This window comes from Vulpes vulpes, unplaced genomic scaffold (genome assembly GCF_048418805.1).
Source record: "Vulpes vulpes isolate BD-2025 unplaced genomic scaffold, VulVul3 Bu000000636, whole genome shotgun sequence".
Classification (NCBI taxonomy): domain Eukaryota; kingdom Metazoa; phylum Chordata; class Mammalia; order Carnivora; family Canidae; genus Vulpes; species Vulpes vulpes.
Window position 1 is genome coordinate 17,758 of NW_027325694.1, and position 19,735 is coordinate 37,492.

At 38.5% G+C, this 19,735-nt stretch overlaps 1 long non-coding RNA gene across 3 annotated transcripts in view; it reads right to left on the reverse strand.

Annotated features, from left to right (window-relative positions):
• Nucleotides 1-2,273: 2,273 nt before the first annotated feature.
• LOC140596657 (uncharacterized) overlaps nt 2,274-19,735 on the reverse strand; it is a 49,104-nt gene continuing 31,642 nt past the window's right edge. For 2 of the 3 annotated variants that reach the window (XR_011998563.1, XR_011998561.1), the window contains 2 exons: nt 5,986-7,600; nt 2,274-5,458 (listed from right to left, as the gene is read on the reverse strand). This is a non-coding gene — a long non-coding RNA (uncharacterized lncRNA). The remainder of the gene's footprint in view (nt 5,459-5,985; nt 7,601-19,735) is intronic. The other variant, XR_011998562.1, reaches the window with a different exon arrangement.

Consider the following 19,735-nt stretch of genomic DNA (forward strand, 5'->3'; position numbering starts at 1 on the left):
GATGCTCCTGCTTCTTTCTGTCACTAGCTTCCAAATCATAGGCCCAAATCAGTAGTCAGATTGGCAAACTCTGGGGTATATCTTGTACCCTCAGTTATAAAAAATATATGAATATTAGAAAAGCTATATTCCTGGCTTCTACCATGAGGAGGTACAGACCTAAGCTGCTTAGTTCCTGGGAAGGTAAATAAAATAACGAAGTTTCAAAGATGTAAGGTGACTTGCTCATGAGCATTTAGCTAAGAAAAGAAGCTGTCTATTCCCTGAGCTCCAGCTCCTCACCGCCACACAACGGCCACTCTGTATAAATGGTAATCACATATAAGGGTATACATAAAATTACTAAGACATTGTGTGAAAGTAAGACAAGAAGACGACTGACAATGAATCATTAGCAACTCCATATTATCACATGTGGAAGAAGAGACTCATCTGAAGGGGACTGAGAAGGGTCAGGGAGTTAAAAAAAAAATAGGACAGTATGGGTGTCAAGGATGTCGAATTTTCTTTTTGAAGAAGAAGATGAAGTGGCAGGGATGGAGTGGCTGGGGATGTTGAGAAATGACTGGAACATCGGCCACAGACACTCTAGGAAAAACCAAAAGGGCATTAGAGAGAGCCATGCCCAGGCTTTTTCTGCTTTCAGATTCCAGCTAAGGCTTACATCCATGAGTCTGAAGATGCTTTCAGAAGTCCTTCTATAAACCCAAAGGCAATGGCCATAACAATAAGGCAGTTGGGGTTACAATAGAATGTAGCATAAAAAAAAGGAAGCGAAGAACGTTAGAGGGGTCTTCTAAGTAACAGATCAAGAACCTATGCTGGATTTGTTAGAAAGTGATCTGAGAGAGTTGCTAAATAATATGGGGGTTTCAAGAGCCTGGAAGTTTCTATGCAAAAATGGTTTGTGTGTAAATGAAAGTTTTTCATCAAAATAGCAACTGAAGAAGACAGAGTGAAAAGCATGTGGGGAAAAGAAGAAAATGAGGGGGTAGAGAAGATGGAAAAAGGAGCCAATCAGACTGAAGCTGAGATTTGAAACGAGCTTATTTGAAACAGATGCTGGAAGCAAATAGCCCCATGATCCTTTCCCTAAGCAATGACATTTATTCCAGACTCTAAAATTACGCAAACACTTTCTTCAAGATCAATGACTTGATAAAGAAGAAAGAAATATTTTCTAACTTCTCAGAAAACAGAGCTAATTTTTTATTTATTTTTTTTATTTTTTGAAGACAGAGTTCAGAGAAACATCTACCCAGGTACTATGACTCTTGTAGAGAGCAAAATCGATTTGATGATGCCACATCCTAACACCCACATAGAAGAGGGACCATGTTATTATCATGTATCACAAAACATCTTTTATTATCTCTAAAGATATGTAAAATATTAAACTATGAAAGTAAAACATTCAAACTCTTTCATTCGGTCACTCAATTAGTATTTATTATTTTTCCTAAATACCAGGAACTATGCTAGGCATTTGGAATACAATTATGAACAAAAAATCTTTTGCCATTCCTGTGGAGCTTACAGACTAGTAGGGAGACCTTAGTGACTTAACAATGGCATAAATATGATTATAGAGTTTAGTAAGCATCACGATGTGCAAATAGAAAATGCTATAGGAGCGCATGCTAAAGGAGACTCTAAAGTAGTCTGGAGGGTCAGCTAAGTCTATAGTGGCAGTAATGCTTTATGAGTGCAAGGGAATGAAAATTTAGAGGTGTCAGGAAAAGAAGGTGTGGTCCAGGTTGAAAATCTGAGTGGGCACCTGGGTGGCTCAGGGGTTGAGCATCTGCCTTTGGCTCAGGTCATGATCCTGGGGTCCTGGGATCGAACCCTGTGTTGGGCTCCCCGCAAGAAGCCTACTTGTTCCTCTGCCTATGTCTCTGCTTCTTTCTGTGTGTCTCTCATGAACAAATAAAAATTAAAAATAAATAAAGAAAATCTGAGACAGAAAGGACTCTGGTGAATTCTAGGAACTGAAAGATGGCTAGAGGGTAAATTATTAAATGAAAAGCAGTCCGTGATAAACTAGTCAGAGGAAGGAAGCCCAGATCACATAGTTAGTAAATAGATATTATGGCCACAAAATCGTAAAAATGAATAAATAAATAAATAAATAAATAAATAAATTTAATTAAATCTCCCTCAAAAGCTAGCTATCCATGAATAGTTTTGAGAAGGAAAGAGACATAATCAGATTTTTTGTATATTTTTATTGGAATTCGATTTATTAACATATAGTATAATACCCAGTGCTCATCCTGTCAAGTGCCCCCCTCAGTGCCCATCACCCATTCACCCCATCACCCCGCCCACCTCCCCTTCCACTACCCCTTGTTCATTTCCCAGAGTTAGGAGTCTCTCACGGTTTGTCTCTCTCTCTAATTTTTCCCACTCATTTTCCCTCCTTTCCTCTATAATCCCTTTCACTATTTCTTATATTCCCCGTATGCATGAAACCATATGATGATTGTCCTTCTCCGATTGACTTACTTCACTCAGCATAATACCCTCCAGTTCCATCCACGTCAAAGCAAATGGTGGGTATTCATTCTTTCTGATGACTGAGTAATATATTCCACTGTATACATAGACCACATCTTCTTTATCCATCATCTGTCGATGGACACCAAGGCTCCTTCCCCAGTTAGGCTATTGTGGACATTGCTGATCTAAACATCAGGGTGCAGGTGTCCTGCGTTTCTCTGCATCTGTATCTTTGGGGTAAATCCCCAGCAGTGCTATTGCTGGGTCATAGGGCAGGTCTATTTTTAACTCTTTGAGGAACCTCCACACAGTTTTCCAGAGTGGCTGCACCAGTTTACATTCTCACCAACAGTGCAGGAGGGTTCCCCTTTCTCCACATCCTCTCCAATATTTGTGGTTTCCTGTCTTGTCAATGTTCCCCATTCTCAGTGGTGTGAGGTGGCATCTCATTGTGATTTTGATTTGTATTTCCCTGACGGCAAGTGATGTGGAGCATTTCCTCATGTGCTTGTTCGCCATGTGTATGTCTTCTTTGGCGAAATTTCTGTTCATGTCTTTTGCCCATTTCATGATTGGATTGCAAATGACATATCAGATAAAGAGCTAGTATCCAAGATATATAAAGAACTGGTTAAACTCAACAGCAAAGAAACATAATCAGATTTTTTTTTATTAATGAACCAGTATCTATTGAATGCATAGAAAAGGAAAAGAGTAGAGGTGGTTTCAAGAGTCGATTTTGTTGCTTTAACCAAAATGACAATATTGTAGTGGAGAGAAGTGGATGCTTTAAAGGATGTGTAAGCACATGGATTAGAAATTCCAGGGAAAGAGGGAGGAAATTACAATGGTAGTTTTTCCCCTATTTCTAGCTTGCACAAGTGGATAAATGTTAATAACAGCACTGAGACATGAAATCTTAAAGGACAACCAGCTTTTAGGTGAAAAAAATAATGAATTTTAGGTATATTGAGTTTGAGTGAAAAATGAGATACTTAGAAAGCAATTGACTTCAGTAGCCCACAGGAAGATTGACTGGAGGTACACATTTGGGACTCATTAGTTGTGCAAACTATACATGAAGCCATGAGCACGGATGTGATTTAAATCTGTGAAGAGAATGGAGAGAATATCTACAGAGTGACAAAAAGGAAATAGCTAGGAGGAAGTCTTAAAAACATCATATCTAAAGTCAGAGGACGAAGGAAGACACCTTTCTGAAAGAAACTGAAAGAGGTCACCCAGGGAGATAAGAGAAAGCAGAATTGCAGAATTATGTGTCCATGACAACAAGGAAAGAGGATTTCAAAGAGGAAGAGATGTTTGAGATTTTCAAATGCTACTTAGAGGTCAAGTAAGATACACTGAAAAATGTTCATTGTGTTTAGTGACATGGATCCTGAGGGTTCTTACAGACATTCTTTTCATGGGGTGATAGAGTAGAAGTCAGAATTGGAGTGTATGGTGTGAGGATGAGTACAGAGAAAAAAGAAGGATTGGAAGCAGACAATTTATTTCGAGAAGCTGAGCAGGGAGGGCCAGAGGGAAAAAGATGGACTTCGCTGGGCCTGTCCTAAAGAAGAACTCATCCAATTTGTTTTTAATCTATACAATTAAAAAAATAAAATTTAATAGAGCATTTAAAATTGGATGATTTCACATAAAAATCCAGCTGTCCTTGAAATGTCCACTAATCTGACTACACAGATTTATATTACTGCCTCTCATCTGCCAAAAGAGAAACAGTTTGGAGAATTTAAATAACTTGCCCAATATCCCAGCTAGGAGGGGTTGAGGCTCGGCTGAAACCATGTCTGAGGATTTCAAGTCCTGTGTCCTTTGTATAATTCCACCCCTGATTCCCATGAAGCTTTCAAGATCACAAAGTGTGCATTCCAGGGCAATTCTGGAGTGATCAGAGGCACCCATTTCAGACTTTTCTTTATTTGACCCTGACCTGGAACCAATCTGCACTCTTACATGTGCAGGGTGAAATCAGAGCCCTACTGTCTGGGGTTCTCTGCCCTGGCTTCTGCAATTTCTGGGACTGAAAGAAAGTTCCTGTTTGATATGGTCAAAAGAAAGCCGTGGAGATCCCTGGAGACATTTCTCTAAGGATCAATGACTGCAGATGTGCGTACACACTGTCAGTCATGACTCACTAAATGATGAGAGTCAGAAAGAGTCAAGAATCCAATAAGAAATAAAGTACTTGGCCAGCTTCACGTTTTATACTCACAATGGCTGCCTTCCAAATGTCTGGTCTCTGGGATGGAAAGATCTTTCCTTAATTCTGGTATGGCCCTCAGTTCAGGGGGAGCTACTGTTCCAGAGATCAATAAAACCCAACGTGAAGACTATACTTTCTGCATTTACTAGGGAAACTCTTAGCTACTCTTTTTTTTTTTTTTTTTTTTTTGTGGGAGGGGTAGCTGTTGTTTTATTCAAAGAACCTACATTTTACTTTAATTCTGTGATTCTTACCTGCTACAGAGAAGACATAATTAATGTAATTGGTTATAAAATTAAATGTTTCCTTTCATAAGCATCAGAACTTATTTGTTTTTTAAGATTTTATTTATTTATTCATGAGAGACACAGAGAGAGAAAGAGAGAGAGAGGCAGAGACACAGGCAAAGGGACAAGCAGGCTCCATGGAGGGAGCCCGATGTGGGACTCGACACCGAGACTCCAGGATCATGCCCTTGGACCAAAGGCAGGCACTAAACTGCTGAGCCATCCAGGGATCCCAGAACTTATTTTTTAAAAACTTTGTTTTTCTATATTGTAAACTCTGGACACAAATGGAAGAATTATTAAATGCCTTTTGTTTTCAGGATTAGTTGGGTGTTTATTTTCCTTCTTCTTTCCCACCATCCCTTCACCTTTCTGCCACAAGCCTGGACAATGCAAGAGAAAAATTACTCAGCCTTCCATTTGCAGACCCTCAGGAAATGTCCTGAAAATGGCAAACATTTATTAAAAAGGCAATCAGTTTGAAATTTTCTGTCATCTTAATGAGAACTTAAATCAATAGTTTAGAATACTAGAAATATATTTAACAATAAATAAATAAATAAATAAATAAATAAATCTACAAGATATAGAGAGAAATACATTATTTTATTTTGAAAGCAAGAGAGGATGTATTTTAGTTTTGTATCCTTCTGAGAAGATAGCGAAGCATTATCACCACAAGAAAATGTATCCTCCAAAATGAAAAACTGTATTTCAGAAATTTAAATTAGCACAAATTCATTGCTGATGAACTAATAAACTATAAGCAATTAAGTGTTTTCATTAGATTTATGTATTAGTATCTCAGGCAGTGAAAGTAAAAATGATTTTATTTCACATGACCCACTATTAAATTTTCTCTGAAATACTTCCACATAAATAATTTAGGCTAATGCAATAAGATGTATTTCTTCCATGAACCTAAAGGAATTGTATTTGAACACACTTAAGAAAATAAATGTGAGGTACCTGGGTAGTGCAGTTGGTTAAGTGCTCAATCCTTGGTTTCAGATCAGGTCATGATCTCAGGTTCCTAGGATCAAGGTCTGCATCAGGCTCCATGCTCAGTTGGGAGTCTGCTTGTCTCCCTCTGCCTCTGCTCCTCCTCCTGCATGTGCTCGCTCTCTCTCTCTCCAAAATAAATAAATCAATCTTTAAAAAATTAAAATAAATCTCATCCTTAAAAATTAGCCATCCCAAATTTTTATCTGACACATCAAAGAGTCAAATAACAGTACATACTTCTTGCTTATTTGTGAACTTCTTGAGCATAATGCAAAAACCATGAAGGTTACTATAATAGCCTGGCTTCCTGGAGACCCACTCTGAGGTGGAGGTCAGAGGTTAGCATGCAGAAAGTTTATCAGTGAGTGTCCTAAGAGTCAACACCTGAGAAAGGCAAGAGAAGGAAGGAAGAGTGGACAGAGGGAGGTGATGGTTGCCCTACAGTCTCAACAAAGGCCTCAGTCAGCCTAACACTGAATTCTAAAGCTGAGATGACCCTTCAGAGCTCTCCTGATTGACACAAGGGACCTAGATTTTTAGAGCCCATGTAAATCAATACTGGACATAGACCTCTCGGGGATGAGAATATGACCTTGCACCGTGATGATTCTGTTAGTAATCTTCAACCATCATTCCACAATGAGGCCATAAGAGTCCCATTTTAACAAACTGATCTATAACATTTGGTATTTAAAAAATAGATAAGGAAACCATACATATCAATCATCCAGGCTTTTACGAGACACGAATTATACATGTTCTAGCACTTATACAAGACTCTAAAAAGACCCTGACTTAAATCTCTCGTAGGTCATGTTCAGCTGGTATCTTTAGTGATACAGTCAAACCTCACTTGACAAATTTAGGTGACTGAAGTAACTTACAGAGCTTGCTTGTCAAATCAGAGTCAGAGAAATCAGAGATTTTATCTGGTATCCAATTTTACTAAACGATTATAAGGATGCAACAAGCACAAGGCTCAGTCAAAACAGCCATCTGAGACATCCATGGCAGCTCCCCAGATTCTGGCTCAGAATAAATTAATCCTCTAAGTGAGTTTTATGGGGTACCTCATACAGCTGGAACATTTAAATATGAAACAACTCCAAGGAGTGGTATTGCCTGCATTATCCAGGAATCCATGTCTTTTGGATCCTTGGTTCTATTTTTCCAGGAAATCCTTAGCTAGAGGCATCCTGCTAAAGGCATGTTCAAAGTTAAGGGCTTTTTTTCATAACAAAGAACATTAGCCAAAGGTCAAGTTGACAAGGAGATGAGATTGGGTCACTTACTTTCTTTTCTTTCTGCCAGGAACATTCCCACCATCCATAAAAGGGGGTGAGAGGATCTCTGAGCATCTGCTTTAACTCCTTCTCACAGTCACTTAATGTTAAAATGCACAAATGGGACAAAAAGAGAGTTCATTTACCTCTAGGATATAATTTATAAACCAGAGTGGTACAAGTAAAACAGAGATTCATGGGGTTATGCAAATGTAAATAATGGCATAAATATAAGGGAGAGTACATCACCTTGGGTAAAAATGGTGAGAGGCCATCATCCAAGATGAAATGGGGCACTATGGCAACAAAGAGATGGAAAGAGGGGTTGAGATCTCAAGACAGTAGATGCTCACCACATCCTCAGAAAAGAATTGGAAGGTCAAAGTAGGTCAAGGTTAAGACTAACAGGTTTTTAAATTATACTGTGGGTTGTCTATCCACCGCAGAGCCTACCACTTACTGAGTTTCTGAGAAGAGAAAAAAAATGCTGATGAGTCAAAAAAACAAAAACAAACAAACAAACAAAAAACCTTGAAAAAGTCTCTTGGGCAATTTGGAATGAAAGGTAAAAGGAATAAAAAGAAACAACCTGGAAACCGCATAATTCTGAGGCTATACCTCAAACTTCCTTTAACATGCTTCCAAAATACTACTTCTACTTCCTTTTTCTATCTCTTTCTACTCCTCCATCTACTCCTCACTATGTCTGAAGACCCTATCCACAACCAAGAAATGACCCATAGGCTTTTCAAGAAAATCTTTAAAATAATTATATGAATGTGCATAAAAACATCTGTCAGATCTTAGATCTGTGCACTTTCTCTCACCTATTTCTGAATATTTTTAAAGAGTGTAAGAATCAGTTATGGTCTGCCTTTCATTTTCCCTCTTTTTTTTTTCTTCGATGCAATCACAGACACAGTTCCTAGAAATATTAATAATATTCTCTTAAGGGAATTTTCCAACACAAGGTCAAAGATAGATATTTAAAAGATAAAAAACTGCTTCAGGATAAAATTATACTCCAAGTAAGTTCTGTGAAAATACTTAATGGAAAAGTCAAGTAATTTATTCTCTAAAAGATTTGTTTCCTGCTGTATAATCTATGAAGAAGTTACAAAAAAAGAAAGAAAGAAAGAAGAAAGAAAGAAAGAAAGAAAGAAAGGAAGGAAGAAAGAGAAAGAAAGAAGAAAGAAAGAAAGAAAAAGGGAAAAAAATGTGAACCAGCAGAAAATTACCAGAGAGGAAAGGTAGCAAATATATTTCAGGAGAAGCAAACTGAACTTAGATCGTTCATACGTCAGATACTTTTCAAACATCAGAAAGCACATGACCTGCTAGGGGGTATCAGCCGAGAAGACCCGCTGATTGGCATTTATTTGGCAAATAACTAAGAACCCAGGGTCGGAGCTTCAGGGGGGCTGACAAAATTGGAAAGCAGATGTGAACTCAGAAAATGGAGCTCACAAAATACTGATGACTGTGGCTCAGGAGCACTATCGCCACAGGCAGCCCGTAACCTAAGCCCATGCCAACCTTGCCACACCCCTCAGCATGACTTCGATTTCGCTTTAAGGATCTCCTTGTATGGAATCCTGCGTTACAGAAGTAGGTGTTAGGGAAGGTTTTGGAGGAGAGAGGGAAGAGGAGGCTTTACTTTGCACACCTACAATAATGTGTGCAAAACCTCTCCAGCAAACATACAATTCCTCTCCAATTTCTCTTTAGCACAACTAGCCGAGGAGCCTTCCCTCCCCTCTCACTCCTCCCTGGTATAAGGCCTAAAATTCAGGCTCAAGATTGTATGTTGCCTTGACAACTATTGAAATCCAGAGCGCATGGACTGGCCTTCCTCTGCTGTGGCAGCCTGGATCCCTGAGCCAAACAGCCCTCCGTGTCAAAGAGACCAGGTGTGGTCTCTGCTCGTCCCTGAATAGCAGGTTGCAGTTCCCTGCCAACCAGCAGAAGAATTCAAATGACCTAATGACACCCTCCCACCAGACCCAAGGGGCACCCATTCTGTAGGTACTCTGAAGCCTGCCTTCCACAGCCCCTGGGCTGTTCTGAATGCAACCCGGAGTAGCCTACATGACGTGCGGTGGCCTCTTCCCTGAGCTGTGAGCCTATGTGACTGATAAACTGCTCTTGTGATTTGTCCAGTAATCCCCATAATCTGGGGGCAGGAATCCCTCCACCACCAATGGGGTAAAGAGGAGGTAAATAAAGCCCTGTGCCTTCACCACATCAGCCTCAAGAATTGGCACTTCCAGTCTCCTTCCTTTCTTTCTTTCTTTCTTTCTTTCTTTCTTTCTTTCTTTCTTTCTTTCTTTCTCTTCTTTCTTTCTTTCTTTCTTTCTTTCTTTCTTTCTTTCTTTCTTTCTTTCTTTCTTCTTTCTTTCAGATTTTATTTATTTATTCATGAGAGACAGAAAGAGAGAGAGGCAGAGACACAGGCCCAGGGAGAAGCAGGCTCCATGCAGGGAGCCTGATGCGAGACTCAATCCCAAGATCCCAGGATCATGACCTGAGCTGAAGGCAGACACTCAAACACTGAGCCACCCAGGTGCTCCTTCTTTGTGGTCTTATCACCTAAATGTGCATACCTCCACACTATAGTTTAGTCTCGGCATCCCCCTCCTCTCATTTTTACATTTTATCCTTTATTTTATTTTTTAAATTCTTAAAAAGATTTTATTTATTTATTTGAGAGAGGGAGAGAGAGAGAGAGAGAGAGATGAGCAGAGTGAGAGGCAAAGGGAGAAGTAGTGCCAGATGCAAGGCTCCATCCCAGGACCCCAGGGTTACCACCCAACCCAAAGGCAGACACTCAACCACTGTGCCACCCAGGTGTCCTTCCAGTCTTTCTTAAGGATGTAAATCTTTAGAAAGAGCTCTGTTCCCTCTAACCTTCAAATGTTCATTGCACCGTGTACCACTTGAAGAACAGGGTAGGCCAGTCGGGAGGCAGACTTCTTGAGCACAAGAGAAAGATCCTCCAGTCACCTGACTCCACCCTGCCTTACACTGCAGTAAAGATGTTAAACGACATTTTGTTGTTATTTTGCTTAAGGACTATAAAACTGAAGTTGGATTTACAATGTGAAATATAACTGCCAAGAGACTAAGCCACTAGTATGCTTTCACTAATGCTTTTTCTTCCTCTGTGCAGATCTAAATGAAAAGTCAAATTATATTTAGGATTCTTCGTGCATTCAGAAAAACGGAGATTATTTGTATGAATCGAATATCCAGTAGAAATAAATATAAACTTCCTAACAGTCTTCGATGTATTTTTTAATGTATTGCCTCACTTAGCCTTCGAAAAAAACAAATGAGCCGTTACACAGAGTTATGATCTCCGTGGCCCAGATGAGAACACTGACGCACAGAGATTGGGTAATTTGCCCAGGGTCACAGGGTGATGAATGATGGAGCAGAATCGGAAACCAAGACAACACTTAGAGGTTATTCTCTGCTTTGCTGTCTCTTCAATCATAGGTGCCAAGAAGCAGGTAAAGCCTGGGAGATCCCATAACACTCATCCTTATTTATTATAAATTCTCTAATTCTGTCTCTCCCAACATATTGTAATTTCTTTGATTCCAATCTCTTTGACTCCCTAATGTCTCACTCAGAATATGTCACGTAGTGTCTACGCATATGCCATAGAACATACAGATGACTAAGTGAACAAATATTTTAAAATGTCCATTCATCTCTACAATCATGCTGCAAACTGTCTGAATTCAGTTTATCAGGCTTGTATATCGGTGTGTTTCCTCAAGACTCTCACTCTATTTTCCTGAGATCTAGGTGTAACCAACGAGATATCAAGATCTCTGGTGTGGGAGGCACGTTAGTGGCTCAATTGGTTAAGCCGCCAACTCTTGACTTCAGCTCAGGTCATGATCTCAGGGTCATGAGATGGAGCCCCAAGACCGGCTCCCTGATTAGCAGAGAGTCTGCTTGAGATTCTTTCTCTCCACCCTTCCCCCCTGCTCATGCTTTCTCTCTCTCAAATAAATTAATGAAAAAAAAAAAAAAAGGGATCTCTGGTGTGGGATTCAGCCAAAATTATCTTTTGTGGGACATGAGTCGACAGCACACCTTTACATGATCTCCTCACTTCTCTACTCCCTTAATATTTTCAAGGATTTTTTCCTAATAAGTAACATGCCTATGAATCCTCATCTCAGGGTATGCTTTGGGAAACCCGCCCTAAAACACCATCTACAGAGTATGTTCTCTTTTTCAACATTGTAAAGTTAACTACTCTTGACCAGCTTTAAACACACTAACTTGGCCAGGCTTGTCTTGCTCTTCTTGTTTCTGGCACTAGAAATATTGCATGTTTATGTCACCTTTTGCACATGCCTAATTTTATCAGTTATGTGTTAGCTTTATAATCCAACTTGGAATTTTGGTGTTATCTTGATCCTGCTCCCATACTGTCTGCAACGGATGCTCATTTTATCCATGTAAAAGTGTAGAAACTCTTAGCATTTTCCAACTGTTATTACACTTTCTAATATTCCCAATAACTTGTATTTAAGCAAGACCATGATTATCCTCTCCATCTTGAAAATGAGAAATATTTGGCTCAAAGCAGAGGCCACTCGGCCACGTCCTTAGAGATAATGGAGCTGAGCCCCAGAATTCAGGTTTTCAGATTCCTAGACCAGTGCTCATTCACATATTTATCAGTCACTTCTTGAAACTATGTTTCGCCTACTGGAAGTCACTAGGATTGTTCTTACATGTTCTTAAAATCTCTTAACTCTGCCACTCTCTATCATCAAGTACCAAGTAAAACAACATGGAACATCAGAGCAGCCTGAGACATTTAATTCTATGCATATGTGTCAAATCATTACATACGCATACTAAATTTCCCAGCTGTCATTTGTATGCGGGATGAAGTCATGGGTAACTTGCCCAACAATGGTTACATCAGTCTGCAACAAAATCCAAAATATCCCATGGCGTGCATGTGAAGGTGTCTGAAAAGGAAAGAATCTTTCTGATCTGAAAACAGAATTTGGATCTTCAAATAAAAGTCTTGTATTGGATTGCACATCCTCTGCATTAAATCAGGTTACTGTGACCTCACACTTCAGAGTTATTTCATTTCTGGATTTTTCTCAGAAATTGCCAATGGCAGAGAAATGAGAAAAAAAATCCATATATTTTGGTAAAAAATTAAAATACAGTTATCTCGGCCCTTATAATATTATTTGATATGTTTATTCCTCTTTCTCATTCATTCTATGGGTGTTTCTTTACAATCTTAAAGTAAGATAATGTATTTGATAAAATAATCATAAACTACCTTATATTAATTAGAAACCAACCCATGAACATGTAGGAATTTATTGAATCTTCTCACTATTTTAAAACATTTTATGTCAATTTTCCACTGAAGATTTTAATTCAATTGCATTATTCTAAAATGTGATATATATATACATCTACATGTACCTATATATTGGTATTCATATATGCATATATGTAGTATTCAGGGGAAGATGGAGGAATTTTTTTAGAGTCATGATGCCTTTTCCTTCTATACAGAAAGTTCTTCTTTGCAAACAAGAAAGGTTGATCAGAATAAGAACACTATTGTCTTTATGGGGGGGGAAAGTCCGCTTGCATTCCACTCCAAAAGAGAAGTTGAAAAAGCTATTTATTTCTTCTTATTCTAATATCAATCTTTTTAATTCTAGCAATCTTTTTAATACATTTAGTTTTCAATGAGACTTTACAAATGACGCCAAATCAATATATTCAATCAAGTCAAAAATCTTTATTGAGTGCCTATCACATGCCATGCACTCTCCTAGCGTCTGAAGTTATATTAGAGAACAAAACAAAACCAGACTCGTGGAACTTTTACTTTGGTGAAAAAGTACAGACTATATAATACCAGATGGTGATAAAAAAAAAAAAAAGATGTCATAAAAAGATTAAATTCAGGTAAGAGGATAGTGTGTGATAGCGGAGATGAGGATAATTTAGGTAGAATGGCCAGAGCAAACCTTGCCTTGTGGAAGCCCAAAGGAATGAGTAAGTCAGTCATGCATACATCTATTCATGACTGGAGTAAAGACTATTCCAGGCAGGAGAGCAAATGAAAAGACTGTAAGGCAGAAATATGCCCAGCATGTTTGAGGAATAGGAAGAAGTCAGTGTGGCAAGAGAAGCTTTAAAAGATGAGTTTTGAGAAGAATAAAGGATGAGGTCATGTAGGAACTAGGAGTTCTCAGTAAGGACATCACTTTTACTCAAGATGAAATAGGAAGTTATTATAAGGTTTAAAGCTGAGGAGTGACACAAGCTGACTCAAGTTTTTTCAAACTTTTCTAACATCTGACTGCTGCGTTGAGACTCTACCTTAGGGGGATAAAAAGAGAAAGCTCATGTGGGAAGCTACTGAAATCATTCTGGGGAGAGAGAATAGTGGTAGGATGCATGAGCTGGGAAATTAGTTGATGCTGAATATACAGTTTGATGGAAAAGCTAACAATGTTCGCTGGTGGACTGAATGGGAGGTATGCAATTAAAAAAGAAATAAAGAGTAACTCACATCATTTTGCCTAAGCAACCAGTAGAATAAAGTTATTTTTTTTCTTTTTTGGGTAAGAAAGACCACAGGAATGGTAGGATAAATGAAGAAATGAACAGTTAGATTAGATACCCAAGGGGGTGAGGACATCTCCTAAGCTATTGGACCAGCGAGTCTGGAGTTGAAAGGAAAATCTGGGCTGGAGATAGGAAAATCTGGGCTGAGTCATCAGTGTATATAGACAGCGTTTAAAGCCATGAAATTGGAGATCACTAAAAGGACAGTGGCGACACAGAGACAACAAGAGGTAACTTTGAACTGCATGGTCTTTATTGATGTGTGTGTTCCCAACCGAAAGTCAACAGTATGACTTTCATGTGGGCTCCAAGACTCTATTCTTGTAGAATTGATACAAAACAAATTAAAACTGGCAGTACCCAGTCATCAAGGTTTCTCACTTTCTTGTGTGAGACTAATGTGCAGGTTGCAAAATACTCTAAGTTCTAGGGATCTCTACTAATAATGATTTGCTCACAAATTACTGATTGATTTTGATGCCAAAGAGTGATAAACGGCGAAAAGAAGAATCATACAGTGCCAAATCACATAACTACCGCCAACAATCTTTCCCTGTTTGATAATTACCCCCAAATATTTTTACATCTTTGCAATTTTCTTCCCCATAACTAATCATTTCCTTTTACTTAAGATGCCTTCTTTGTTTCTAACCATAGTGAACACATACATATACTGACAAACCCTGTGGGTGTGTGTGTGTGTTTAATACATTTCCATTTTAATGTGAAATCCTCCAACATTCTTTTTAGTTTGTTCAAAGCATTGATTTTGTAGAAACAAAACTTTGATGAAACACACAGAACCACAGGAGATTTAACATGCTATGGTGGTACTTTAGGAGAAGTGGCATTTGGTCTAACACAGAGAGAGACAGAGAGAAGGTGGGAGAGAGGAAGAGAGAGATCTTTAATAGAGAGACAGATAATATTAAAGCAATGTTAAACCTATTACATAATACTAAAATTTAACCAATGTACTCAGTTCATTATCTTGTATATTTTAATGTATTACATTATATATAATAAATATATATATATAATAGTTGTATGTGTATATATATATTAAGTTTAGATTGTGATATATTTCAAGTAGGCACTATACACAAAAGCTCTTCTTCCAACAAAACTTTTTTTTTCCTGGCACTGATTTGTCACACCAGCAACATTTCAGCATTCTTAAACACTTGGATAATTAGATGAGAAATAATTTGTTGTTCATATGGTATCCAAATTCTTAGCATCACAATACTAGAAAGAAAACAGAGTATGTTGATAAGAAACAGTGTCAAATCCAATAAACCCTGCTTTATATACTTTGTGCAATGAACATTTATATTCCATTCATCCCCAAGATAGTTGAAATGATCTGCCAACAACAGCTGTTACGAAAAAATGACTGTGTACCACTTGACATCAATATGGCAGATGTGTGTACTCGCTGCAGCTGTCAGGCTACAAAAGAAGGAGCAGCAAAAACCTACCAAACTGTGCCCACAAACAAACAAAAATATTTCACATTATATGCAGATTAGAAAAAAGAAATCCCAAACACAAGGGACAGAAATGAGGTAAGATGGCTGTTTTGCAACATGTGGACTAAACTAATAAATAGTTCATGTGCTCCTCAAGATTGTTTTGGCATCATGAAAAAGAGACATATATCTGCTTCATATGTCTATCCGTTGCTTTTGCGGGATACTAGGTTCCGGGGTTCACAGCACGACAGATCATTTGCTTTTGCAAAGACCATCACCACGGATCCACCATTCACTTGTCCTGAACCTTACACACAAGCACACACCTGTAAGCATACACGCAATAGCACTTTACAGCAAAAGACAGCAAGACACATTTAACCGTATTATTGATAAATCCCCCAGAAAGCTTTCCCTGGAGCACATTGCAGCCAGCAGATCTGACTGTAAATGATAAGTCAACCCCTTAGCAATTACGGTGTCGGTTCTTGCTGTCCATTTAGGATTGCTTGGGTTTACCATTTAGGGTTTTTTTTTTAATCCTTTTATGGGTATCTCTGTTCAAAAGAACAAAATGGAATGCATGCGTGGTTGTTCTAGTGATGGGTTTGGTGATGGATTCCATCAAGGTAAACATTATTCTCTATGGACTCCAAATTCATCTTTCTTGTCTTAATGTGGTTAAGGAAGTGGCCAAAAAATGCAAGGAAAGCAATTGAGACTATTTGGTGACTCCTATTTCACCAGGGAAAGGCAGAAGGCAGTCAGGAAGCACATCATACTTGGGAAGAAGGAACTAAGCGAAAACCCCCGCAAAGCATCTTCCTATAGCAGAAATCAACGCTACACTCTAAGTGACAAAAGCTTTCCAAGCCCAGGACAGTATGATTCCAATAAATGTATACAAATAATAATAAACAAAGATTACTGGTCCGGGAGAAAATACAGAAATTAACATTTTAAGTCTGCACATTAGAGTTGGGAGGTATTTAACGAAAATCCAGTTTTTCCAATAGATTTTAGTCTATACTAATGTAAAAAAGTGAAAAACTTTAGAAGTGTCTCCAGTCATTCCAGACATTTTTCACTGATAAAAAATCAAAAAGGACAACTTCCAAGTTTGTAGAAATTGGCTGGGACTCGGCAACTGGCAATTGGCGGCAGATATTCATTCCCTCCCCCGTACTGAGCCTGGTTTTTGAGCCATAAACCCTTTGAAGTCCATGGGAGTTCTACATGCAGAGGTTGTGTCTGGTGAATCTGGCCTTTGTGTTTTTGCTCCCCACCCCGACACACATTTAATAAATGTTTAGTGCTGAACTAATATATATCCATGTAGCATCTTCTGCTTTTCTTCATAATATATGAAAGTTGTATTTAAATTATATAATCCAGAGAAAATATTAACCTGTATGACTTTCATAAGCAGAAATAATTCAACTAAAATTACAAATACGTACTATGCATTAAGCAAATAGTGCTTAAATATGTACTATAAGTACTACATAGAATGGGAAAGTAAAATTTTAAAATTTTCATTTTAAAATGAGTAAAAAATGTATGTATAAAAACATTTATATATGTGTATATATGTATATATATGAATGATCCAGAAAAGTATTCCAATTAATTTATAAATTAGCTTTCGCTCTCTCTGTCTCACTCCTCCTCCTTCCTTCTCTCTTACCCTCTAACTCAATCTCTCTGCTCCGTGTCTCTGTCTCTCTCTGTCTCTCTCTGTCTCTCTCTCTTTCTGTCACTCTTTCTCCTAGTTAGAAGACTTTAAAAGTTGAATCATTTGGCCTCAAATTTTCCACATTAGTGTCTAGGCTAAAATGGAATTTCTTTTGAAGGCTTAAGCAAAATCCACCTAGTTATTTGTGAGTTATGTGAAAAATAGAAGAAATATGTTTCTCCAGTTATAAAAAAAAATATTAAGATTTTTCTTTTTGCTCATGTAAGTCAATTGGAGCCAGAGGTACAAACTTCAACTTGGAAAGATTTGAATCCTATTAAGGAAAGGAAACATCTGAATTCAGTGAAAATCTTCTAAGTATTTTTATTCTTTATTTATGGAATTTAAAAGAAAGCTGGTTTGAGTAAACCAAGTAAAACATGTCTATCTAAAAAGTCACAGAATCATTTCTTAGGGTAGTCATGGTGCATATCTGCATGCATGAGCTTGTGAACTCTCTCTCTCTCTCTTTCTCTCTCTCACTCTCTGCTTCTCTGTCTCTATCTCTGTCTCTCTCTCTACCTTCTAAAGCTGAGAGAAATTAAGTGAAAAAAAAACATATTGCAAAATTAGAGGTAAAAATATTAAGAACTTCAAGCCAGGAAATGACTAAATGAATTATTCGTGAATAATGGTAGACATAAGTGAGGGTTGTATATATGTGTAAAACATTATTAACAAAACACTAGGATTATGTTGGGATTGCACTTCGAGTTTTTCACTTCTTAATTCATAGGTATCACATGCAATCCTGTGCCCTGCTCTCATTCCAGATTAATCCAGCCCTGCTCCACCCTCTCCCTCAGCCCTGTTTCCATTTCCAGATGCTTTTAGGTGGCCTCTCCGGCCGCTCCAATCCTATGGTTTCAAGAAACCCTGTGTACTACAGTTTATAAGCATCTTCTACTTTATTTCTTTACATGGTTCAAGAAAGACCAGTTTTCCCAGATTTTTTACATGGAAACCCCATCTTCTCTCACTGTCTTCTCTCTGAGACATAAGTGAAAGGGTCAACACTTAGTCTCCATTTCCTCTTTCTAGCTCAAGGCACTGGCTTTGACTCCTCACCATCCTCCTCCATCCTTTGCATTCTTTGGACTGTAGATCACTCCTTTATATTAGTAACATGTTTGCAATGAGACTGAAAGTCTCTTACAGACTTTCCCCATCCCTTCCCCCCTCTATTTCCCTCACATCAGAACTGCATCATCATTTCTATGGATGACCGTCTCCATGTCCTGGTTTTCCAGCTCCCATACTTTAGTAAAATGTTGGCCTCGGCCTTTTGATTCCCATGACACTACCACAGACCAAGCTCTCTTCATTTGCAACCTATAGTATTGCCATGGCCCCCAAACTAACTTCTGGGCTCGGGATTCCTCTGCCTTTCTTCAATTCATTCACCATCTTGATTTCTAGATGCAACTTTAACTATCTACAAGCACTTTAATGCATGGTTTCTCAGGGCATGACTTCCAAATAACCACATAATCAGATTTCACCACTCGAGCTTAGTCTGTAAACTGCGAAGTTTATCTGACTTACTGCTATGGAAGGTAAAAATCAAGGAGCACCTGGGTGGCTCAGTGGTTGAGTGTCTGCCTTTGGCTCAGGTCATGATCCCGGGGTCCTGGGATCAAGTGCCGCAGCAGACTCCCCACAGGGAGCCTGCTTCTCCCTCTGCCTGTGTCTCTGCCTCTGTGTCTCTCATGAGTAAATGGATAAAATCTTTAAAAAAGAAAAAATAAAGGTAAAAATCAGACACTTTTCTCCCCCCACTCTTCTTTATTATTCATGTTATTATTTTTTCTTACTTTTTAACTTCATATACAGTACTTATATACAGGAGCTTTACAGAGTATTTCTTAAACAGTTATTCCAGAAGAAGAGAGATGTGAAATTATTACTTCTGGAGAGTGGAACAGCTTATAAGGCTTTTGCTCTTTATTCTGTACCTCCCAGTCTAGTTACATGTCCTTGAATTGCTTGCGAAATAAAAATAAATAAAACGGATGTTCGATCATGACATTCACTTTCAATGACTGTTGATTTTCTCAAAAAGATTAGCCTTTCTATAACTCATCCTGTTGAAATTCAAGTGTACCTCTCCCGTGTAACCCCCAGACCTCAGGACCTAATCTGTTTTTCTGCTTTACAATGTTATTCCCTACTTGTCTTAACAGTTTGTCCCCAAACTGTGCAACTTGCCCAGAACTATGCCCTCACACTGAGGGCGGGCTTTATTCACCAACAGGCCACACACATCCAGCATGTCATGATGCTGTGCCCCCTATACAATTCTTGATTATTCATCATAGCAAATCTGTCCAGAGGAAGATCAGGTGTGTCGCATCCTCTAGCTAAGGCACAGTGAACAAAAGCCCTCCATACGGCCAGAATTGTTTCTTGCACCCTAGCCTTGTCCCTGCCAACCATACCCTCTTCCAAAGAATTCCCTCCTACCAGCAGCAGCAGCCACATAGGTAAAGCACAGACTTACACAGGGACAAACTCACACAGATAAGGACTTGATGTTCAATTTCTCTGTTCCCTCCAGCTCTTCTTGGCAAGATTGTAAGTAG